The sequence below is a fragment of the Protopterus annectens genome, chromosome 13.part0 (assembly GCF_019279795.1).
Source record: "Protopterus annectens isolate FY-2018-M chromosome 13.part0, PAN1.0, whole genome shotgun sequence".
NCBI classification, from domain to species: Eukaryota; Metazoa; Chordata; order Ceratodontiformes; family Protopteridae; genus Protopterus; species Protopterus annectens.
This window is the reverse complement of record NC_056747.1, coordinates 865,071,990-865,098,113: the sequence shown is the minus strand read 5'-3', so window position 1 is coordinate 865,098,113 and position 26,124 is coordinate 865,071,990. Positions and strand designations below refer to the sequence as shown.

The window sequence follows — 26,124 nt, the reverse complement described above, 5'->3', positions numbered from 1 at the left end:
ACGGAGTAAAGCTGGTGTTTTTTGAGGCGGTCAGTGTAGGGCATTTATTTGAGGCCAGTAATCCTCTTTGTGAGGTACTTCTGTGGCCTTTCCAGCTGCTGCAGATGTCTTGTGAGGTACATTCCAAAAAGGGGGTTGTACTCTATAATGGGTCTAATGAGTGTCGAGTAGAGGGGAACAATGACCTCTTTTTTTTTCCTGGATAAGAACCCTTTTATGATGAGGTGTGCCACGTAGAAGGACTTCCAGACTACTGTGGCAATGTGACTATCAAAGGAGAGACTACTGTCCACCTGGGTCCCAAGGTCTCTTATCACACATTCGGTGTTAAGTAGATTGCTGCCTATGTTCATGGGTACAGAGTTTTTACCAAAGGGGATGACACTGCACTTTTTGGCATTGAGCTTGAGGACATGGCTCTGACACCAGGCATCTGTCTCAGCGAGGCCCTTCTGTAGGATGTCCACATCATTTGGGGACTTGACTATGGCTCCTAGTTTGCAGTCATCTGCAAACTTCATTAGCCAGAGGCCTTCTGTGTTAGCCTGTACTTCAGAGAAGTAGATACCAAACAGGAGAGGTCCCAGGACGGAACCCTGTGGTACTCCACTTGTCACTGCTTTGAGGTCAGATTTGGAGTCTTCAACTTTTACAGTGTGGGTTCTGTCAGTGAGCCAGTTGGTAACCCATCTTGTGACGTAGGGATTTATACCTAGTTTAGTGAGTTTAGCTATAATTCCAGAATGGGGGATGGTGTCAAAAGCCTTGGCGAGGTCAAGATAGGCTGTGTAAACCACCTTACCCTCATCTACAGCTTTGGTGACTGCCTCAAAGAAGTCGATCAGGTTCAGGAGGCATGATCTGCCTTTCACAAACCCGAACTGGGTGGGATCCAGAGTTTGGAGGTTACCAATGTCTTTGTTTATGAGTTCCATGATGATACGTTCCATGGCCTTGCAGACCAGACTCGTCAGGCTAATAGGTCAATAGTTCCTGGGATCAGTGGTGGCTCCCCCTTTGTGGAGCGGGATAACTGTTGCTGTGCGCCATTCAGTGGGCACAAAGCCTGATGCAAGGCTATTATTGAACATGGTGCTTAAGTGGGGAGCCAGTTTGTTCTGAAGTTCGTATAAAATGCAGCCTGGGATGTTGTCCGGTCCCATGGATGCTGTGTTTTTGGCTTTAGAGAGTGCTGCTTTTACCTGCGTAGTTGTGATTACAGGAACTCTGCATTCTTCCTGTATAGATATGGGCCCTTTAGGGGGTGGGGGGGTAAAGTTAGCATTGAACCTATCTGCCAGGATGTTGGCAATATCAGTTGGTTCTGTAATTTTCGTGCCATTGTGCTGAAACTCATAGCAGATCTGGGTGTTGCCATCGAGATTCTTGACATAGCTATAGAATGCTTTGTGGTTGTCCTTAGAATTAGTGGCAATTTTGTTTTCATAACTAGCTTTGGAGGATCTTCTAAGGGATCTCAGTTTCTTACTGAGGCTGACCAGGGAGCTCCTTCACTCATGGGATTTTACTCTTTTTTTGCAACAGTTTCTTCCTTCTGTTGTACAGTTTGTTTATGGCAGGGGACTACCAGATTGGCATCCTTTTTTTGGAGGATGGTGTCTTGGGTCTCTTTGGGATAGCACGATCCATGCACTCGTGTAAGTGCTTATAGAGTGGATTTGTGTAGGATTCAGCAGTTGTAACTGTATTGTCCATCTGCATGGGTGTCATGAAGTTCACCACTTCTGTCTTAAGAAGCATGAAGTTGGCTTTGGAGAATTTTTTTACCGCGGTTTCCTTAATGGGGGGTGGGGGCGGGATGTGGATATCAAGGATGATTAGCTTATGGTCTGATTGGACCAACGAGGAGTTGACTTCAGGTGTGGAACACTGGTCACTCATGTTGGTAATGACTAGGTCTAGGATACTGTTGCCCCTGGTGGGGGTGTGGATAAGTTGATCCAGGGCATTGGAGTTTATGAATTCCAGAAAGCGTTGAGATAAGGAGTTGGTACACGAATAGTTTTCCCAGTTAATGGTGGGGTAGTTGAAGTTGCCCATTATTAGGGTGTTTGGTTGAAACCTAATATTTCCCAGTACATCAAGAAAAGAGGAGTGGGAATCCTGGGGCATGGTGGGGGATCTGTAGCAAGCTACAATTTGGATTGCAGTTTTGCCTAGAGTTAGTTGCACTTGGATAACCTTGGATGCATTATGCTGAGCAACTAGCCTGGAGGTGTGGATAAACTTAATGAATATGGACACACCTCCGCCTTTGGTGTTTCAGTCCAGGTTACATGGCCGAAAAGTGTGGTATGAGTTATAGCCTGGTAGTGCAGGGGTGCTCTCTGGAGCCTTGAACCAGTTCTCAGTCACTGCACAGATATCGATGTTCTCCATTTTAAGGAGTGTCTCGAGTGAGCGCATTTTGAGATTTAGACTTCTAGCATTGAGTAGCATTACCCTCAGTTTTTGCTTGCCTGTTCCTGTTACGGTGGTGAATTTGTTATTTGAACCTTGCTCAAAAAAGGCACTATAGGGGCAGCAAGAGCCTTAGCCAGTATCCGGAATCCCAGGGACGACAGGTGCAGGCCATCTGTGGCAAAGCATCGTGGTCTGTTGACCATGTCATCCCAAGCAGACAGATACTGGATCCCCTTAGAATGACACCAGAAGCTTAGACAATTGTTGAAGTCAGCCATTTTGTCCTTGTACTGCGGTATCATTCTGGGTGAAGGCAGAATGCTACTCAGGGCTAGGGTCATACCTGCCTGGGCTACAAGATCAGAGAGCTCTTCCATGTCTCTTTTCATGTAGTCCAGGGAGGTATGTCCCAGGTCATTCACACCAACATGGACAATGACAGAGTCATATTTGTACTTGTTGTGGAGTGACCTGAGTGCGTGGGTTATGTGGCAGATCCTGGCACCCGACAGGCAGCTGACAGTAACCTTCTCCTTGTTTAGCCTGGTGAGTGGGACATCAGTGTGCCTGACTATAGAGTCACCTATGACTAGTGTGTTGGGTACGTTGTTTTGTCTTATTGGCTGTGGTTGAGTGGCACACTGAGTCTGTGGGCTATGTGTCATTTGGGTTGTGTTGGGGGATGGAGGTTGCTTGCGTTTCTGCTTTGGAGGTCTCTGTTGCTTAGACAGGTTATTATTGAGAGCCTCCGCAAATGTTTTTGTGTTACTATGTGTGGATTTTGGTGGTGTAGATTTAGTGAGACTATGTGATGAGTGTGGTGTGGTGCAAATGTTAACCTTCTCCTCATGACTGTCAAGTTCAGTCTTGGTTGGAGAGAGCTTTGCCTCCAGTTTGGCTAGATAAGTGCATCTCTCACAGGTTGTAGTGCTGGGTGGTAGGAGGAGAGGGTTGTCTGTGTACATGAGGCATTTTCTACATTGCCTCAAGATGCCCAGATTCATCAGATAGACAGGAGAGAGCACTGGGAGCTGACCCTTGGACATGCCTGAATAAAAAAACATTTTCCTCTAGATAAGTGAGGAAAGTGAGTACAAAAGCTGTTTTTCTTTAAGGAAGTGAGAAAAATAAGTACAAAAACTGATTTCCTCTAGGTAATGAGGAAGGATGAGTGCTATAGTAATTGGCTTATTTAGTGCTTACAAGTTCTGAACAAGTGCTGAGCACGAATAAGCAAATTTAAGTGCTAAAACTAAGAATCTGTATCTGCACTAGATGAGTTACGGGACAGAAACAAGTGCAAATGCAGGCTTTCAAATCAGAAAGTTGAGAGAGATGGAAGAGATTGCCCAAACGGCTAATAACTACAATTTCTGGGCCAGAACCACTCCTTATGTGTTAGACAGTTTACCTAGTGCTTACCACTCCCACTGATAAGCTATAAGGCTTCCCTCCAACACAGAAAAGGCTCAGGGGGCTCAGAAGCTTACATACAGTCCTGGATACAGCAAATCTGTATCTGGAACACTAATTACAGGAAAGGTAGGAAACAGGCTTACAGTTTTTTTTTTTTTTTTTTTTACAGAAAAGTAGCAAAAACAGTAGTAAAAACAATTCACATGCAGTGCAAGCTAGCACACTTGAGTATGAAGCAATATTAGACCAAACACAGTTTAAAAACTGCAATTAAATTAAAAAGGACTAAAAGCAAGTGCAAAAAGAGTTTATTAGGTAGAATGTGGTAAAGAGATGGGACTGGGGGAGTGTCCCAGATCAAATCTACAGTGGGGCGGGCAACTGCAAAAGCCACCAAATTTAAACTACAGGCCAAAAATAGAGTGGTGGGACAAAACAGTTTCACCACAGATCCAAGCAACAACTAACAGTACAAACTCTAAAACCAAAAGATATACTCAGCTCTGTATATTTGCAAATAGATTGGAAAGCAGTCTCTCAGAACAGGGAGACGACAGTTTCAACAGAGATCTAAGCAACAATTAAACTCTAAAACCAAAAAAATATATACTCAGCTCTGTATATTTGCAGATAGATTGGAAAGCAGTCTCTCAGAACACAGGTTGTATCCTCTCCATTGTTTCACCCCTGCTTTATTACTTTCTGGTTCACTATGTTCAGTTAAGTCTTTTAAGTATACATCCCGCAAGGCTCCTGACTGTAGGGTTGTAACAAATCATCCCTGCTGCAATTCAGCATCTCTTTCAAACAGCTTCATAAGAAAAAGTAATTCTGTATCCTGCAAAGGCTCATACTCCTTCACTTGTTTTCCTCCTGCGTTACATCATTTTCCTGTTTTAACCCTCTACTCCTCTCCTTCTGATATTATTTCTGCCAATCAAAAAATCTCTTGTGAAGGCTTGACTGCCCTTGCCTGTAGTCCACAATCATTTACTTATTTTTCCATGTCTCTCCCAATGACATTATCTCCACCACTGTCATTCTCCGCCACTGTCATTCTCCATGCATCTTCCTGCTTCTCCAAACCACCTCCCTGCTTGGACTGGAAGCAAGAAATGTTACTTCGCTCAGTGTCCCCACTTGCAATGAGTAGGTGATGTTCCCCAGTGCTTTGGCCAAATTTCCCCTAGTAGTAGCTATACCACCTCTGGTCTCTCCTGAAATTGATGACCTGTTCTTTGGAGATGCTGTCAAGCTTATGAGGAGCAGCTTGTATAACTCTTCAGACCCTATCCCTTCCCCTAAGATGCACCTATCAGAGTTTATGAGGAAGTCTGAGAAGCCTTCGGTTACCTTTCCCTCAAAGCAAGTCATTTGGGATGCAGTTAAGACATGATGGAGGTATGACTGCTCTTTTCAGCTGGTCTCTAAGAAGTTTGATGCCCTATATAACCTGATTGGACAAAGTAGTTCACCAACCATGACAGTGGTGACTCCACTACATACAGAAGACATATAGAGCCACCACTTTGATGCTTGGTAAGCTATTCACCTGTTCTAGAAAAGGAAGCTTCTTTCAACAAGGTTTATCTGGTCACAAAATGAGTGTAATAATGTTTATCCTCTTACTGTTTCTTTAAATGGACCCACTGCTTGTGATACTCGGGATCTTTTTGAGCTGCCATAAACATACAAAGAGGTAGCACACATTCACAAGACAGTCTTGAATGTGTTCATTCCTTTTACTATCATGGCAGCAACTGCCGAAGCAGGCAGATATACATGATGCCCCCTAATAAGTAGGTTAGTCTTATGGGTACTTACTCTTAAAGTGGTACCCTCACTTTATACATTACACCCCTCAGAGGCAAAATATGGGTAGAACTAACTACGTATACTATACTATGCTGTACATTATTATACCAGAGTTGTCACATGAAATGCAATATGCATATAGAATCGTTCAACAGATTATATGCGTTTTACAATATTTACACAGTGAAATTATACACAATAATGTATATGTATCGGCTATAATTACCAGGTTTTGCTAGCATAACATGTAGCATAGTCTTCCCGCTTCCAGGCATCTTAATAGGAATGTGTCAATGTCAAGGTAGTTCTGTAGATCAGGAACATTCTCTCTGAATGATTGTGTTGCTTCTTGGTATAGACTCTCTGTGCCAGGTAATCTCATTGGCAGTTCAAACTCTGGGAAGAAAACACTCCTATTTTGTATTATTACATCTTAACAACTGCACATCTTTGGTCTGACAGTATAGGATTTTGGAGTATCAGCTTGTTTAATGACAACAGCTTCTTGTTGGTCTGAGTTTTTGCCATATGGATTTTGTATTCATAAAACGTCTGGCTGAAGTGTAGTCAGTACTCTAGTTGATTTGTCACAGTAACATTTTAGTTTACTTTAGCTATTTGCCAAACTGATTAAGCATTTGGTGTTTTGTTCTTGCATTCATTGCATAGATATTAACTGTTCAATGTTGAGATTCAGCCATACAGGATACAGCATGTGGAGTGGCCCTCCCCACAAAAAGGTTGTGCACCACTGCCTTAAGGCAAATGCTTTATTTATACAGAGAATGTATATAGTGATCTATACTATATCATGCCATACCATACCATACCAAACTATACTATACTACACTGCATTGAAGTACGCTACACTTCACAATCCTGTACTGTATTTTGAGCCATCACATGATAGTAATACAATTATTTGAGGAAGACATATGTACATACAAACAATTTAATAAATTATACACAATAATTTCCAGTGATTACATAGCTTAGATAATTCAGTTATTGCTATCATAGCATGTAATAAAATCATTACATTTACATATTTTTATTGGTCTACCAAATCTAGTTACTTTAAAAACACTAGTAGATGATGTCATAGCAGGTTCGATCACATTGAACTTACTTTGACAGTCACATCTGGCAATTGGTCAAAATAAGGTATAATAGTGTTATCCATTCCTCTAGTTGAGGTATTTTCTGATAAAATGTCATGATCTGGATAAATGTGAGAAGTACACCTAGGTCCAATCTCTTGTTCTGGCAATTGATCAGTTTGGCAACTGTGACATTTCATGGCTTGAACTGTCCCCTTAATGGCAGTTTCTCAGACACATGAGTGTTTTCAGATGAAAACAGTCCAGTCTTGTATAAGTGCTTTCTGTTATGTCCAAGATTCAAACCTTCTTTGGGTATGCACAATGTATGACCTCACTGTGTTTGCAAGTACAAATATGTCTAGTATGGATTCTAACAATCTCTACGGATTTCAGTTTAGACAGTGACTTAGCTGATCTGTCAAGACAGCACTTTTGTTTCTGCTGACATTTCTGCCTAGCAGATTACACATTTAGCATTTTCTTTAGTTGAAGTAGAACTGATGAGGTAGGTACCCTTTTCTTCATTCTCCTTCCCGTCAACAGCTGTAAAGGTAAGAGTCCTACTGTTAGTAATGGAAGTGTTTCTGCATTTCAGAAGAGCCATGTAACTGTCTTGCTTAGGCTAGAATTACACTTTTTATGATACTTTTCAGTGTTAGGATTACTTTTTTCACCTATTAGGTTGCAGAGACCTTGTTGAAGATGTTATGTGCTGAAATTCCCAGTTTTGTTAAAATGCATGAAATGTTTGACTAGCAAATTGTGGAAAATTATTGGTGATGTGAAAAAATGCATTTTATTAAAGTGATGACTGGTGTAGTCAATTAACACAGATGCCATAGTGACTGTCCTTCAAGTAAAACAAATAGGTGCTGCTTTATACCATGGCCAGCAAAGTGTTTCATGAGTTCACTCAAGATTTGTACAGTACTTTTACGATATGTTACAGATTTGGAAGTTTTTTTATCATATATTCTATTTGATGAGACATACTAGGCCACAATATTATGTCATGTGCCTTTATTTTACTTGACAATGCTTGAGTATGCTTCATGAATTATTTCTATCATCTGGTTAGATAGGAGGTTTGACATGTGATGAACTTGAACAACTGTCCTTGTGACTCATGAATTTCATTAAAAAATGTATTAGACTTCAGTTGGATATTCTTTCCTAAGGATCCACCCAAGAGGTTTATCTTAGGACTTGGTCCTCTTGGTAACGAAGATAGAACTTCAAGCACACATTAAAATGTTTTGTACTTAAGTAATGATAAACCTAGATTGGCAGTTCCATCTTCATTGCTATTCTCTCGCCTATCTCTGACTTGAGTCTTAACTAACCTTGATGTGGTTCGTGAGCCAATTTTTCCATTCTTTGTTTGTTTGCAGTGTTTATTGTTCATTAGCCTCTATCTGGTATGGACTTCATGGATCTGAAGATAAGAGTCTTGATTGTGAGTAAAGGAGAAGGGCCAGGTAGTCTGGCAAAGTTTCCATTGCATGTCTGAGTAATTCCTGTTGGTCTTTGTTCTCTGGGTAATGAAGATGGAATCGCCAGTCCAGATCTGTTTTTACAGTAAATGTATATTTTTTAGGTTTTATGCTGCTTCCCTCTTCCCCCTCAGTTTAAGCCTTATTCTTTTGTAACTCTTGTACATTCTCATGTAAAAGAAAGACTTAATAATTTTTGACTCTTCTTTGTTTCGTCATTTTATTAGATCTTTTACATTCTTCACTTTTAGAATTGTACAGTGTCCCAAGGCAGAATAAAGCTCTGAATGAAAACTTTCAGAGGCTTTTTTCTATCCCAAGCACAGTTATTCAGTGATGAAGTCAGTAAACAATTCATATTATATTGTCTTTAATTCAACAACTTATTTCTCACCAGGGAACTCAGCTGAAAACAACCCGTGCACTACCTACAAATGGAAAATGCAAACGAGAACTAAAAGGTATCAAAATGGCAAAAAAGTGGAAACCATCTAATATTCTAACACTTTTTAGTGTGAGTTCCAGAAGAGCAAGACTGAATGAGCAAAACTGCAGACTTGCATAAAAACAAACCTGAGATTGCCATTTCTCAGAATATTCCCTATTCTCCGAGGTATGGTGAACTTGGAGTTGGTATATATGTGTTTGGGGGTACAAAGGAAACTTGTACCCCCCTGCAAAAAACAATTTTAACGGAGAGCAGTGATGTTTAACATTCGTTGTTTTCTTCTATATTTTCTTAGTTATTTTTTGTAATTCCAGAGTTTGCACTTATAAGTCCCGGAACTGCAATAGGTAGCCCAAAAAAGAGCTCAAGATGGTTTGGGGGTAAAGTTGCCTTTATATGGGGCACACACACCAACTGATATGAGAGGGGTAGCAATATGTGATTAGCTTAATGTTTCTACAGGGAGATATGCAACAGTTGAAAACATTGGTCAGACAAAGACTGACATTACTGAGTAGAACTTCAAAAACCAAAAAAAAAATTAAAATAAAAAAAAAAAAAGAAGAACTTACTTCTGTAAGAGTTCACTCTACTATAGCTGTATGGATTGCTTGTGTGTGTGTGTGTGTGTGTGTGTGTGTGTGTGTGTGTGTGTGTGTGTGTGTGTGTGTGTGTGTGAACCTGTACACAGTATATGCAATGTGTATATCAGCACTTGTGCTTCTGGTTCGCTTTTTGGAAAAGACAGAGGAAGAATACAAAGGAAGTGATATTTACACTAAAGTGTAGAGTAAACAAAGATCCTAAAGAGCATACACAACAATGGTATACAGTAAATGGCAACAAAACGAGGGTGTTAATGAACATAGTTTCATAGTTTAGTACTAGGCTATCTGCCCTGGGGCATTTGCAAGCCTAGCCCTAGAGATGTGGCTTTCGCCACCCCATGTAGTGGTACTAAGGTGTATAGAATAAATTTAGAATACTGTGTCTTTGTCTAGTAGTGACACATTGAAGACCCCCTTACTTATTAAAATTAGTTTACTGTGCCTCTGTCAAGTAGCGACACAGGGGTGATCCCCGGGATAAACCTACGATCTCCCATCCACTCGTCAAGATTTCTCTTGAAGAGAGTCAGTGAGGGACTCTGCCTAACATGGTGCACAACAATATTATACAATCATTTACAATAAATACAAAACAGGTTTAATTAATTTCCAGCTTAATACCTGAATAATGTTTTTACATGTTCATAAGGTTTGACTCAACCTACCCATGTCCCATATGTTTTACTCATTCCACTAACACAGTGATCACAATCTACACAGGGCAGAATGTTGGTAATTCCAAGCATCTCACTCACCCACTCACCCACTCACCCACTCACCCACTCACCCACTCACCCACTCACTCACTCACTCACTCACTCACTCACTCACTCACTCACTCACTCACTCACTCACTGTCTCTCTCTCACACACACACACACACACACACACACACACACACACACACACACACACACACACACACACACACACACACTTATCCTTTGCAAACACTTTTGTGATATATTTTTTGACTATCAGCAATCTTCATGGATATTTTATCTATCTGTCTGCCTATCTGTATATCTCTGAATGTCTATCAAAATATTAGCATGAAAGAAAGAAATAACAGAATTTCCATCACAATGCAAACCTGAAATATATGCATGTAAAACTGTAAAATGTGCATTTCTTTCATAATAGTCTCTGCATCTAATAACTGCTAGTGTACAGTTTTTGTTATATATTGTCACTTTCTGTTCTATTTTTATATGCACAGCTTAATGCCTTTCTGTTCCACTTTTTCTTCTTTCTGAATTATTTCAGCTAGACAGTACTTGCAAATGGTCAGTTGTGATCAGTTTTCTACCCCAGTAAATAAATGTAAAATAAAATAAAACATTAGTAAGCCAGTCTACCCATGCTGAGTTTGAACTCTGCATCCCATTTAAACTTTCAGCTGTAAACCTTCCCCATCATGTCAGCTCTTTGAAGTTAGTAAATATTTTCAGCTAACTATGTTGCACCAAAAATGCAGTGGGTATCAGTTTCATATGTATGGCAATGTTTTGGCCATTCAGATTTTAATGACTGTCACATTGTATGTTATTTTATTAATTAAGGGGTCGTTCGATTTTATTGTGTATTTAAGTGAGGGATTTGGGTGTGTGTTTTTATTCTGAAGAAGTCCTTAATGGAGCAGGACAAAAGCAGTTAATAAAACTGGTCGTTGGTGTTTGATTTTACTGAATTAAGCATATTATCAAAGAGATTGCAAAAATCTGTAGACTTTAATGAATGATATTGCAAAAATAAAAAAAAAATCTGTCTCATCAAGTCATTTATTTTTGCGTCTGAAAACAGAGCTTTAACATATGGGTCCACTTTCTTTAAATTATTGGTGGCCCCAAAATTTTTGGTCATGTCGTATGGTTTCCTGTGTAACAAACGGCTTCAAAATTTGGACATGGGGATGGGGTTCAGAAAACTGTGTGAAGGGGTAAATCAAGCCTGAAATATTACATACTGCTAAAACAGGTAGAATTGGGAGGCTGGTCGCTAGCTTTTGCATTCTTATCAGTTTGCCACCATGCTTTCTATCTTTGCATAAGACAAAATGCCCAAGTACATAGCAGCCAGGAATAGGGAAAAGCTCAGGTTAATTAGTGCATTTCTCTCAGATGCAAGAAATGCTACTGGTGGCTTGGATGCACTTATATACAGTCATAACTGTTGCAGTAGTTACATTTTCTCTGCATACCTCGGATTTCTGATTCACTGCAGTGCCACAAATAGCCCACCAGATGGCAGTAGAGCTGGATGGCTGTCTGAACTGTGAATGTAAAGTGCATCTTCCGTGCTTTCTGGGCTCTAAATGTGCAGTCAGTATCCAAATGCCAGTTGTTGGTGCTGTGAACAGCCAGTGGAATAGCTTATATACTAATTTTAAATGATTGTAATGCACTTCATAGTTCCACATCTGCTTTAGTCATACCATGGACTACAGCTGTGACATACTCATCATAAAGTAAACATGACACACCTTTAACATCTATAACCTCTGCAACTTGTATTATTTAACATTTTCACAGTCTGCTTTAGAGCTGGGATGTGAGAGAAAACATCTGCTTTGTATTGTGCTTCAGGAAAGATCTGAAGGAATTATGCTGTATTTTAAAATGTACGTTTGTAGCACATTGTGAAATCTGTTACTTAGTAACCCATGCTTTCATTTAATTCTATGGCATTGCAGTTCTATCCATGGCAACAATGAAAGGATTTTTTATATCGATGGTAACTAAGCAGAACTGAGAATCCAGAAGAAAAAAAAAAATGCCTGTCCAAACAAATAAAAAAATCAAATAATAGCTTTGAAAATAATGAGCGCTCTCCATATTAGATAGTTGCATTATTTTTTTTTAAATCACACATTTCTAATGAATCTTACTATAGAGAACAGCAAAGGCAAATATTAATAAGTCAAAAATGTCTCACTTCAATATATATGCTATACATCTTTTTTTTATTTAGGATTTTTTTATTAACATCACGATCAAAACATCAGAAGCTTTCACTTTTCTGACAACTGTCTTTCTTTTTCAGTTTTTTTATCCTTGGAAGTTCCAGACAAGACCGAGTTTTATTTCTGCTGATGTTTTCAGGTAGCTTCTGGATCTCATAGATTGTTAATATATTGCATTTAAAATGAATCTGTGAATATGATGGAAACATTTCAGTATGCCACCGGGAAGAAACTTCACATGCAGCAGAAAAATCATTTATACTACCTGACATACTGTTTAACACCTACGTTAGCCCACAGTTGACTCACTGATGCTTGTAGGTGGATGTAGATGCAAAGCAGCCCACGAGTAATGTGTGGGTGTATGTGTGTTTGTACCTGAGTGTGTCTGTATATATACACGTGTGTGTATATATATATATATATATATATATATATATAGAGAGAGAGAGAGAGAGAGAGAGAGATGGATGGATAGATAAAGCATATCAGCTAGTTACATATAGTTAATGCTCATAATTAAACAGAATCAGTGAAATAAATGCATGTGGCTTACTTGAGCAGATAAAACTAATTTGGAGGCAAATGCAAGATAAGTTGGAAATGAGCTAATAGTGACAGAGAGCATATTCCCGAGAATGGGGCCAAGAACTCAGAACTTCTTGCTATTTATAGTAAGCTGAAGGTAAGGACTTTTTAACAGTGTGTTGTATGGACAGGTGGAGAGAAGCCACTTTACAAGATGTCAAGAAAGAGATATATAGCAGGGAACATTAATTAAGATTATGTAATTTGGAGATGAACGCACAGGTGAAATAGTGCCTACCAGCTAGAGGTATTCAGTTGCTCTAAGAAAAGACAGTGCTGCACTTTGTAGAGAGACAAAAAATGAAATGATAGATTTTAATCTGCAGAATTTGAAGTCTGGGACAGATACCTGTGTGTCATGGTAGGAAGTAGCATTGGTGCTCCAGTGGCCAACATAGCTACCTTCCAAGCAGTTGACATGGCTTTGATTGCTGGCTAATGCAAGAAGTCTTTAGATTTAGGCAGTCATCCTGATGATTAAGTTGAGAGGCAAGGCATTTTCAAACAAAATACAAACAACTTTCCCTAGGGAAGTCCTAGCTTCAGGCCCCAAGAGTAGGACATGCTGTAGTTTACGTTAGTCTAGGTGGAGCGCTACTTCTGAAGTACATTCATGGAATAGAAGGAAAACTGTAGCCTAGCCAGGTTCCAAGACATTACAATAAAATGAAGTTTATTTCAGTGGTTATTGTTTAAAGGCTGCATTTTCCATTTGTGGATGATGTAATGGTGTCTGACAGCTGTGTTGTGTGGCAGGTTCATGATTCTGGCAATATTCATCTCCAGTTATTGACTTTTAGCAGATCATTACTAAAAGGAGAACCAGTAATGACTGGAGAGAGATAAAATCTAAATTAAGTGAGGTCACCAACATACAGGAGTTTCTGCGGTTCAGTGTTTGAAGATGAGAAACCTTAAGAAAACAGAGAAGAGTATCAGAAAATCTAAAAGAGTCAGACATTATGCCAGTGTTCTGAAGACATGCACTGCATAGAGTACTGAGGTATATTTGAAGGCACTTGACTATCTGATATAGGAGGCTGCTAATGCCACTGATCAAGCTTTGGTGAGTTTTCATTACACACCTCCCAGTTCTAAATGCTGTGTCTAGGATGGGATAAAGCATAGGAAGCAGCTCAGTGAAGAGAAAGAAGGTATTGAAAATGTATCTTTCGGCTTTTCCCGGTTAGGGGTGCCACAGCGGAACTCCAGTCCGCTAATGATTGGCAGTAGATTTTTACGTACCGAGTTGCCAGCCCTGACTCACAACCTTCAACGAAGGTATGCCCATTCATGCATGTCTCCACACAGAAGACGCTTTAGCTGAGAATCGAACAGGACAACATCTTACTGTGAGGTGACAACGCTACCACAGCACCACCACCACAGTTATTACGATCTGTAATTTAAATGAGGGAAAAAAATCAATATTTGTTATTTGGACAAGAGGAGAGGCACAAGACTTTGGGTGAGATTTATAAAGCCAGAGTACAATATTTAGTGGTGGTGCAGTGGTTAGCATTGTCACCTCACAGTAAGAGTTTCTCAGGTACGATTCTTGGCTGAGTTCCCTTCTGTGTGGAGTCTGCATGTTCTCCCTGCAGTCGCATGGGTTTCCTCCAGGTGCTCTGGTTTCCTCCCACATCCCAAAAGACATGCAGTAGGTGGATTGGACACTCTAAGTTGGCCTTAGGTGCAAGTGAGTGTTATGGATGAACTACCATGGTAGGGCTAGACATCAGGCGGTATAAACCTTGACTTGAGATGATTGTCACTGTTGAAATGACACCATGACCCCATGTGCAAAATGTGAAAATGGGGTTAAGGATGGATGGATGGATGGATTACAATATTTAAGGACAGTATGCGTGTAAAGTTTTATATCAAGTGAAACACTCCACTTGGTCACAAAGGTATGACTGCAACATGCCGGGTACACAGTAGTGGTATGCTGCATATATTTTATGCAAGTGAAAATGAGGTGCTAGAAACACATGCATAAAGCCAGTAATGTACTTCGCAGAAGATGGGTTCATGTTAGAACAATTCAGGCACCAGTTATTGTGCCAACAAACATGTTTAGAAAAACAGCAACTTGCCACAGTAAATTAAACTAATTCCCCTCCCTGCACCCACATGTAGGAAGGTACTTTCATGGTCACACAGTCATGAACAAAGCAGAAAAACAGGAAAAGGCAAACACTGTTGTCTCGCCCTATTTGTAGCATACACAAAACACACTCAAAATGTATCTCCACTTCATTAAATCAAAAGTCTACACAAAACTTTCCTGAATCTCACCTCTAAGCCTTAAACACCAGCCATACCCCTGACAAGTCACAAACAATTAACGCAGAGGCTACAGAAACCACTGCACAAGCACCTACAATTGTATTACTAGTTCACAGTTTAAAAGTTTCAATAACACTGGCTGCAATAAAGTTGCAGACAACTAAATGATGTGCTCTTAATGAAGATAGACATACCAAATTACTATCTAGAATGTCATAGAAGCTTGAGACAATGCCTTGAAACCTGCTAACAAATGGAGACAATAATGCTCTGCAATCCACCTATCATCGTGAATATGCCTACTATAACCAGTGTCACAGCAGCCTCTACCAGTACTGTCAGTGTCAGTGGCACAGTTTCGGACCCAGACTCCTCTATGAAGGCTTAAATACACAGAAGCAGATATACCATTACAGGCTGGATGCTCCATATCAGTCTGGATATGTGACCTGTACAGGGGCCTACAGGTGCTAAGTGGAGGGGGACAGTCTACAGATAGGAGTTAACATGGAACAGTTCAGCCTAGTAACTGCCACATTCCAGTGGCTAACAGTGGATTCCACAGGGATAACGCAAGTATCAATCAGCAGGATATTATAACACTTACCAAAATGCCTGAAGAAGCATGCTGCCACCTACATTTATAAGTCTTTAACACACACAGAAAGGCTTACTCATCATGTGAGCCTTTCATGCTGTGAGTGGCTATCCAGAATAAATACTGCCACAGATGCCACATATTTCACTAGACTGATATGCAGCCCAGATAACATTCATGCATATGTGAAGCATTTTATGTGTGTGTGTGTGTGTGTGTGTGTGTGTGTGTGCGTGTGTGTGCGTGTGTGTAGTAGTAGAGTATATATCATTAGTAGAGTATTATATATATATATATATATATATATATATATATATATATATATATATATATATCTATATAGTAGAGTAATAATCGACTTTTTTCTGCTCTCTTGATCTATCTAAGGCATTCGACATGGTAAGCCATCGGTTACTCCTACAGACCCTAACTAGCTTCTCCCTTGACTCCCACTCTCTACTATGGTTTCAGTCCTATCTATCTGGACAACAGGCAGTCCTATGGCAAGAAAAGCAATCATCCTGTCTACCCATCTCCTTAGGAGTCTCTCAGGGCTCAATACTAGGACCCCTTTTATTCTCCATGTTTATTAATAACCTCTACACTGTTATTCCTAAGGCTACATGTATTCAGTATGCAGATGACTCCATGTTGATCTGCTCAGCCTCCTCGCAATCTGATCTGCTTTCCTTAACCCTGAGCACCTTCAATACTGTTGAATATTGGCTCACTAATCACTGTCTGCTAGTAAACCCAAAAAAAAACTAAGCTGCTTCTCTTTGCACCCACTCGTAGGTCCAACCCTCCAACCATGATCATTACATCTAACAATGGGACCATTATCTACCCTGATGCCCAAACCAAACTCCTGGGAGTCACAATAGACAATAATCTTACATATGATGCTCATATTAATCAAACCATCAAAACCATAAACAAAAAAAACTAGAATCACTTTATAAGCTTAGACCCTTCCTCACTCCTCTTGCCAGAACTTCCATTGCACAATGTCATCTTCTTTCCACCCTCCTTTATGCCTCCCCCCTATTCACAGGCTTGTGCAGTACTGAAATCAACAAATTATCCCATTGCTACAACCACATAGCTAGATTTGCCACAGGCTCATCCTATAGGATACACCACTGCCACAATCTAAATCTCATAGGGTGGCTTGAACTTCCTTCCCTTCTTCAGTTTACTCAGCTCACATTAGCCATAAAGCCCTACACCACCCAGATAATATTCCATCCCTCAAAAACATTGTCACCCCATATAGTAATCACAGCAAACTCCTCTCATCCAATAGACTACTTATCCAAAAATTCAAATCCAATAACTCAGTTGGTGAAGCCTTATTCACCAACTCGACTGGCAAAATCTGGAATGAACTACCACTCGGCCTCACTCTTACATGTTCACAAACTCTATTCAAAGAAAATCTCAGAAAACATTTTAAATCACACTGGCTCTGTCCTTGCACTAAACCTGACTAGCATCTTCTCACTGTCCCTAAGACTTCAACTCAACCGTGTCCCATAGACTCTAACTCAATTGGATAGTGTAGGCTAAATGACTTAAAGAAGGAATGTATTACATGTATGACCTACCATGTATAGAGTAAATATGTGAAACTACAGTTACATATTTTCATGTCTTATGTACTCCTCTCACTTTTTGTCATAATGTACTGTATATATCAAAATTTGTGTGTGGAGCTTTTCTCTCTGGGCCTCCGCTGAAAATGGACATGTATTCAGTTGGACTATCCCGGACAACAAATGTAAAATAAATAATATATATATATATATATATATATATATATATATATATATATATGTGTGTGTGTGTGTGTGTGTGCATATGTATATATATATATATATACATATATATATATATATATATACATATATATATATATATATATATATATATATATATATATATATATATATATATAAAAGGCTCATAGGTAGGTACTAGGCTATTGGCCCTAGGGCCTATATAAGCCTAGCCAAAAAGGTGCCCTGGCTTTCGCCACCCAAGAAAATTATTTTCCTGTGCCCCTGTCGAGCAGAGCCACAGAGGTGATCCCCGGGGTGAATTTCCTATTTCCCATCCAATGATCAAGATTTTTCTTGAAGAGTGCTAATGAGGAGCTTTGTTTGATATAGATAGGTAGCTTGTTCCAGAGTATGGGAAGTCTCTGGGACAGGAATCTATCCCTCCAGCATGTTCTGTTTAGTGTGGTGACAAGGTTTAGGTCCCTAGAGCGTGTAGCTCGGAGGGGTTGAGATTTCTTTAAGTGGAGCATGTCCAACAGCTCTGGGTTTGACATAGCTTTGTATGTTAGGCAGTGATCGCCTCTGAGTAGGCAATATGTAATGGAGTAAAGCTGGAGTTTTTTGAGACGGTCTGCATAGGGCATCTGTTTGAGGCTGGTAATCCTCTTTGTGAGGTATTTCTGCGGCCCTTCCTGTTGTTGTAGATGCCCTGTGAGGTACATAGCAGAAGGGGCATTGTACTCTATAATGGGTCTAATAAGTGACGAGTAGAGGGGAACAATGACCTCTTTTTTCCTGGATGAGAAACCTTTTGTGATGAGATGTGTCATGTAGAAGGATTTCCTGACTACTGTGGCGATGTGATTATCAAAGGAGAGATTACTGTCCACCTGTGTCCCAAGGTCTCTTATCACACTTTCGGTGTTAAGTAGACTACCACCTATGTGGTAGCCCATGGGTACAGAGTTTTTTCTAAAGGGGATGACAATGCACTTTTTAGCATTGAGCTTGAGGCCATGGCTTTGACACCAGGCATCTGTCTCAGTGAGGCCCTTTTGTAGGATGTCCACATCATTAGGAGTTTCGATTTATGGCTACTAGTTTCCAGTCATCTGCAAACTTCATTAGCCAAAGACCTTCTATGTTAGCCTGTACTTCAAAAAGGTAGATACCAAACAGGAGAGGACCCAGGACTGAACCCTGTGGTACTCCACTTGTCACTGGTCAGAAGTCGGATTTGGAGTCTGCTACTTTCTCAGTGTGGGTTCTGTCAGTGAGCCAGTTGGCAACATCGTTAGGAGTTTCGATTTATGGCTTCTAGTTTCCAGTCATCTGCAAACTTTGTTAGCCAAAGACCTTCTGTGTTAGCCTGTACTTCAAAAAGGTAGATGCCAAACAGGAGAGGACCCAGGACTGAACCCTGTGGTACTCCACTTGTCACTGGTCAGAAGTCGGATTTGGAGTCTGCTACTTTCTCAGTGTGGGTTCTGTCAGTGAGCCAGTTGGCAACCCATCTTGTGACATAGGGGTTTATACCTAGTTTAGTGAGTTTATCTATAATTCCAGAGTGGGGGATGATGTCATAAGACTTGGCAAGATCTAGATAGGCTGTGTGGACTACCTTATCCTGGTCTACGGCTTTGGTGACTGCTTCAAAGAAGTCTGTCAGGTTTAGGAGACATGATCTGCCTTTTACAAACCTGAACTGGGTGGGGTGCAGAGTTTGGAGATTACCAATGTCTTTGTTTATAAGTTCCATGATGATACGTTCCATGGCCTTGCAGACCAGGCTCATTAGGCTAATGGGGCGGTAGTTCTTGGGGTCCATTGTGGCTCCCCATTTGTGGAATGGGATAACCGTCGCTGTGCGCCATTCAGTGGGCACAAAGCCTGAGGTGTGGCTATGATTGAACATGGTGCTTAGGTGGGGTGTCAGTTCATTCTGTAGTTCGTTTAGAATGCAGCCTGGGATGTTGTCTGGTCCCATGGGTGCTGTGTTCTTGTCTTTGGAGAGTGTGTTTTTTACCTGTGCAGCTGTGATTACAGGAACTTTGCATTCTTCCGGTATAGAGATGGAACCTTTAGGGTGTGAGAGGGGGGTAAAGTTAACACTGAACCTATTTGCCAGGATGTTGGCAAGATCAGTTGGTTCTGTATATTTAGTGCCATTGTGCTGTAACTCAGAGTAGATCTTAATGTTGCCATTGAGATTCTTGACATAGCTATAGAATGCTTTGTGGTTGTCTTTAGAATCAGTGGCGATTTTGTTTTTGTAAATAGCTTTGGAGGATTTTATGAGGGATCTTAGCTTCTTACTGAGGCTGACCAGGGAATTCCTCCAATCATGGGATTTTACTCTTTTTTGCAACAGTTTCTTTCTTCTGTTGTAGAGTTTGTTTATGGCAGGGGATCACCAGATTGTCTTCCTTTTTTTTTGAGGATAACATCTTGGTTCTGTTAGGGATAGCACAATCCATGCACTCATGTAAGTGCTTATAAAGTGCATTTGTGTAGGATTCAGCAGTTGTAGCTCTATTGTCTATCTACATGGGTGTCGTGAAGTTTGCCACTTCTGTCTTAAGAAGCATGAAGTTGGCTTTGTAGAAATTTTTTACGGTAGTTTCCCTAATGGGGGGTGGGGGCGGGATGTGGATGTCTAGGGTGATTAGCTTGTGGTTGGATCTGACCAATGATGAATTAACATCTGGTGTGGAACACCGGTCGCCCATGTTGGTAATGACCAGGTCTAGGATATTTCTGCCCCTGTTGGGGGTGTGGATAAGTTAATCCAAGGCGTTGGAATTTATGAATTCCAGAAAACATTGAGCAAAAGAGTCAGCACACGAGTAGTTTTCCTGGTTAATGGTGGGGTAGTTGAAATCGCCCATTATTAGGGTGTTGGGTTGTACCCTAATATTTTCCAGTGTATCAAGAAATGAGGAGTGGGAATCCTGGGGCATAGTGGGGGATCTGTAGCAAGTTACAAATGGGATTGCTGTCTTGCCCAGAGTTAGTTGCACTTGGATAATTTTGGATGCATTATGCTAAGCATGTAGCCTGGAGGTGTGGATATCCTTAATGAATAGGGACACGCATCTACCTTTAGTGTTTTGGTCCAGGTTAGGTGGCCGAAAGGTGTGGTATGAATTATAGCCTGGTAATGCAGGGGTGCTCTCTGGAGCCTTGAACCAGGTCTCTGTCACTGCACAGATGTCGGTGATGTTTTTCATGTTTCACTGTTGCAGTCATTACATTTGGGTTATCTGCTTGCAGGTAGTCTTCAGTCGGCCTGATTGACAAAGTCTTGGATCCTGCGTCGGTTTCTGTCCCTTCTTCCATGACGTCAGGTCGTCAGGGGTATAAAACATGCAGCCGACGCCATTACATCAGTCTTTCTTGCCGTGTAGTGCCCGAAGCAGAAGCAGTTCGCAAGTGCTGGTCGGCCGACTCCTGAAATTTTCATTTTCGAGTTTCAGAACCGAAGTCTTCAACCAAAGCTAAGTACCCCAATGGGGAAACTTTTTCTTGCTCCTTATCGATGTCAGTAAAAATTAATAATTGCATTACTTGTGGAAAGCAAATACCTCATAAAGATTTTCATTCGTACTGTATTCCTTGCCTAGGCCCTGACCACGACGTACCTTGCTGTCGGTTTTGTGCTTTATTTAATCAGCGGAATATCCGTAATCTGTATATTTTCGCCTCTAAATATTTCTGTTCTCTGTTCAATTATCCAGAAATGTCATCGGTTAGCCATCCGACTAATGGGATTCCAAAAAAATGCAAAGATAAAGTCAGAGACAGGTCGCCAAGGTCCAAAACTGCCGACGACGCTTCTCCTAAGCCAGTCACCAGTTCGCCAGTACTCAGTGAGGCACTTTTGCAGCCCCTGATACCCACTACTTCTGATTCACAGGCCTCTACTGAGACCCATTCGGAGTCCGGTATGCTGCGCAATGCTTCAACTATGGAACCTGTGGATGTCTCTACCTTGGATGGGTCCGGAGCTGCTGTGCAGGCACCGGCATCTGAGGGTGTATTCAGGCCTACCGACTTCCTTATTAAATCGATGCCTCCTTCTTTACTTAGGCCTAAATCACAATCCAGGTCTAAAAAAGCGATGCCCAGGCCACTTGCTCAGGCCTCTATGCCTAAAAAAAAATGATAAGAATGGCTGAAGAGCTAATAACTCTAATCAGGGGTAGCCAACCCCCACCCTTCTAAGAGGCCTAGGACTTAAGTTGATTATGAATCTTCTGATCAGGATTCTGTTTTTTTCTGATTCTTCTGATGATCTGGATTTGCCCTTACCTACTTATGAAGATTATGATGCAGAGGACTCTATTCCCTCTGCTTCCCTTCCTGATGATTTTTCTTTTGGGGAAACCTTACATACTCTAAGGGAGCATTTCCACTGGGAAAGCTAGGATTTTTCTGATTCAAAAAAAAAGAGGCTTAGGGATTTCCTTCTCCTACCTCAGCATAGGCCTTTAGCTATTCCTCCTGTACTAGACATTGTTGATGATGCTTTTTCAGAATCTAGTTTGGCCCCTGATTCCCTGCCTCTGGCTCCCAGAAAACCTGACAGATAGACAGGGTCCCCGAGTCCCACAAGTTCCTTTTCAAAAATCCTATTGCAGATCCAGAGACTATTTCACAGGGGCCCAAGGGCATTAAGGCTTCTACTGCTAAAAATCCTACCCCTTCTGATAGAGTAGGGCGCTGGATAGATGGTGTAAGAAGGTTTACACTTCTGCAACCTTGGCCATTAGGGCTTTAAACTGCCAGTTTCATATGTTAAAGTATCAGCAATATTTTATTGGAATGCTTAAACAGAAAATGATGTTGATTCCCGACTGTGTGGAAAATAAAGAATTTCAGGATTTAATGCATTCTGCCGAACAAGTTGGAAAACCCACTTTGCAATGTGGTTTTGATTAATTAGAGGCTTCTTGCAGGGCTGCTGTTACTGGGTCTGTGCTCAGAAGGCATGCTTGGTTTAAGGAGCAATCTTTGCCTGATCATGTTAAAGGTAAATTGTTGGATGCTCCTTTAAATCAGGACCGCCTGTTTGGCAACAAGGTTGAGGAAGTTTTTAAAAAGATGGAAGATAAAGCTAAATCTATGTAAACTGTTAAAGATTTTTTACAAGTTTAGCCTCCTAGATTTAGTAGGCACTGGCCCTCTAAGAATTGGTCCTTTCCAGCTCCTTCCCAGTCTTCTCAAGCCAAACCCAGACACAGCAAAAACCCCAGGTTTCAGTCCCAGGCGATTCACAGAACTAAGCAGTGTGTGTGTGTGTGTGTGTGGGGGGGGGGGGCACTTCCAAATCTGGGAATAATAAGACTCCCCCTATGATAAACTGTCTCAATGACTTCCTTTCAAAATTTCCAAGCACTTATCAACTGACTGCCCCATTTGGGGGTAAAGATTGCTCTTCATGCAAAGAATTGGGAACTCATTACCCAGGACAAATGGGTTTTAAATATAGTGTCCCGGGGATACAGATTTCACTTCCACACGTTGCCAACACCAAGTGGGTGGCAGGACCTACCCCCAAATCAGTGAGCAGAGCCCAAAAACAAGTACTTTCTCTCTTAAGCATGGGGGCTATTCAACTGGTACCAGAAGAGGAAAAGGGACAAGGTTTCTACTCAAGACCTTTCCTGGTACCCAGAAAAGACAATTCATGGCATCCTATCCTGGACCTGTCTACTCTAAACACCTTTTTTGGAGATTCCAAAATTCAAGATGCTGACTCTTCAATTACTTCCTATGCTAGGCAAAGATGTCTGGTTGGCAACACTAGATTTAAAAGAAGCATACCTGCACATCCCAATCAGGGAATCTTGCAGAAGATACCTATGCTTCAAAGCAGGCTACACACACCATCAGTTCTCTGCACTGCCCTTTGGGTTATCTACTGCGCCCAGGGTATTCACAAAGTGCCTAGCTCCAGTTATTGCATTTTGCAGGCAAAGAAATAGTCAAATATACCCATACCTGGACGTTTGTCTAATTCAGGCAGAAAGCCAGGACATACTTTTGAATCATCTGGCATTTGTAAAAAGGGTTCTAACTTGTCTGGGGTACACCATAAACGAAAAGAAATCACACCTGGTACCAAATTATATTCCTGGTAGCAAGCTTGAATTCAGCTTCCCAGATGGCTTACCTCATGCCAGAAAAGCAAATTCATTTGACAACCTACTTCAAACAAGTGGCCACAAAAACCCTACTATCTTCAAGACAAATACTGCAAGCCTTGGGGTTAATGGCCTACTGCATTCTTCTAATTCCATATGCAAGACTGCATATGAGGAAGCTACAGTGGTATCTAAAAAGCCTATGGTGTCAACATTCTCAAGACCTAGAAACAATGATTCCTATCATACCTTGCCTACACCTAGAGTTCCTTTGGTGGGCAGAGGCCTGTCACCAAAACAAGGGACTACCTTTCACACCACCCCCGGCTGCCCAAAGCCTAACAACAGATGCATCAGACTATGTATGGAGGGCTCACCTGGCAGGGAAGTGCATTCAGGGCAAATGGAACCCAAGTCAAATGCACCTGCATATCAATCAAAAAGAAATGTTAGCTGTACAGAATGCTCTGACAGCCTTCAAGGACCACATTCTTCCAGGACAACTAATGGTGAAGACTGACAACACCACTGTTATGTGGTACATAAACAAGCAGGGGGGTACACATTCTTACCCCCTCTGCAGACTAGCCATGGCATTGTGGAACACAGCCTTGAGCTATCAAGTGCACCTACAAGCTCAATTCCTGCCAGGAAAATTAAATACACTGGCAGACGGACTAAGCAGAAACCTCGTGGACCCACATGAGTGGAAACTGGAACCAAGGATTTTCAACATGTTGACAAGCAAATGGGGGAGCCCAGATATAAACCTGTTTGCATCTCTCCAGAACCACCATTTGGACAAATTTTGAACAAGGACTTCCCACAAACAAGCCTGGAAAGTGGATGCTCTGTCCTTCAGCTGGAAAAACCCATCAGTCTATACCTTTTCCCCTCTGCCTCTGCTCTCCAAAGTACAACTAAAAATCAAACAGGACAAACCAAGGATAATTTTGATTGCTCCAGACTAGCCGCACCAACATTGGTACCCCCTCCTGCACAGTGTGTCACGGTTATCTCCATGGCACCTGCCTCAGACTCCTTCCCTGCTGTCTCAGCAGGAGAACCAAATTCTGCACCCTCAGCTTCTAACACTGAAACTTGCAGCCTGGCTAATTACTTAATCTCTACTTTACCATCCCTCAGCAAACCTGTGATGGATATCATTTTAGATGCAAGGAGGCCTAGTACTAGAAAATCTTATGCTGAAAATGGAAAATATTCTATGCCTGGAACCACTCTCAAGGGATGAGCACAGCAGCGCCCAATTTACCTCAAATTTTACAATACTTAACTGAGATGCCTCACAAGGACCTGTCTTTTTCCTCCGTTAAAATCCATGCCTCAGCCATTTCAGCTCATTATAACACAGAACCTCCCCTCTTCTCTTATCCACTGCTCAAGAAGTTCCTCAGAGGTGCCAAAAATTTGAGACCACCCAGGAGAGCTCCAACCCCAGCCTGGGACCTTAACTTTGTCTTGGAGAAACTCACTCTACCTCCTTTTGTGCCAGCTGCTACTGCAGACTTGAAATTTCTTTCTTGGAAAACAGCTTTCCTTTTAGCAATCACTTCAGCTAGAAAGGTATCTGAATCACAGGCCCTTATGGCAGTGGAGCTTTTCATCATCTTTCATGTGGACAGGGTGTCCCTCAGAACCAATCCATCCTTCATGCTTAAGGTGGTATCCAGTGTGGCTCTTAATCAGTCCATTCATTTGCCAACCTTCTTTCCCAATCCACAGAATAAAGGGGAATGGATACTGCATTCCTTAGATGTGCACAGACAACTTAGATTCTACTTGGACAGGACTAAATCTCAAAGGAAATCTGAACAACTGCTGGTGGCATTTGCTGCAGGGGCAGAGGGGAAGGCTATTTCAAAGCAAACCATTTCTAAATGGATAAGCCATTGCATTCATTTCTGCTATAAGCACCATGGAAAACCTATCCCCCAGGGGATCAAACTTCACTCCACCAGGGCCGCATCTACCTTCACAGCCTTTCTCAGAGGCATCCCTACCAGGGACATCCTAGAAGCTGCTACCTGAAGTTCTGTTCATACTTTCACCAAGCATTATCATTTGCCAATTTTCTCTAAATCCAGAGCTGGCTTTGCCACTGCAGTCTTGCAGGGCCTTATAGCTGGCCCTAATGCTATCTAAATTCCTCCTCCCAACCATAGCTTTGGGAATCTACCCAAATGTAATGACTGCAACAGTGAAATACGAAGAACATAGTACAGTTGTGTACACTTACCATAAAAGTAGATGTTCGAGTGTATTCACTGTTGCAGTCCTGGTTACCCTCCCTCCAGCCCCCTAACTTCTTTTCGCTATACCTCTACTTTCCTTTACTATGCTTAAAAGCCTTTTTGGTGTATTTGCTTTTTTGTTGGAGGTATATCTTTGTACTTTTATATTTACTTGCTTCCCATTAGGGGGGCACCTGA

The 26,124-nt window shown here is 41.3% G+C and overlaps 1 long non-coding RNA gene across 1 annotated transcript in view; it reads left to right on the top strand.

Annotated features, from left to right (window-relative positions):
- The window catches only part of LOC122787727, a 111,362-nt gene extending 101,728 nt beyond the window's left edge, over window positions 1-9,634 (top strand). Inside the window, exon 4 of the long non-coding RNA XR_006362593.1 lies at window positions 8,649-9,634. This is a non-coding gene — a long non-coding RNA (uncharacterized LOC122787727). The remainder of the gene's footprint in view (window positions 1-8,648) is intronic.
- Window positions 9,635-26,124: the final 16,490 nt, after the last annotated feature.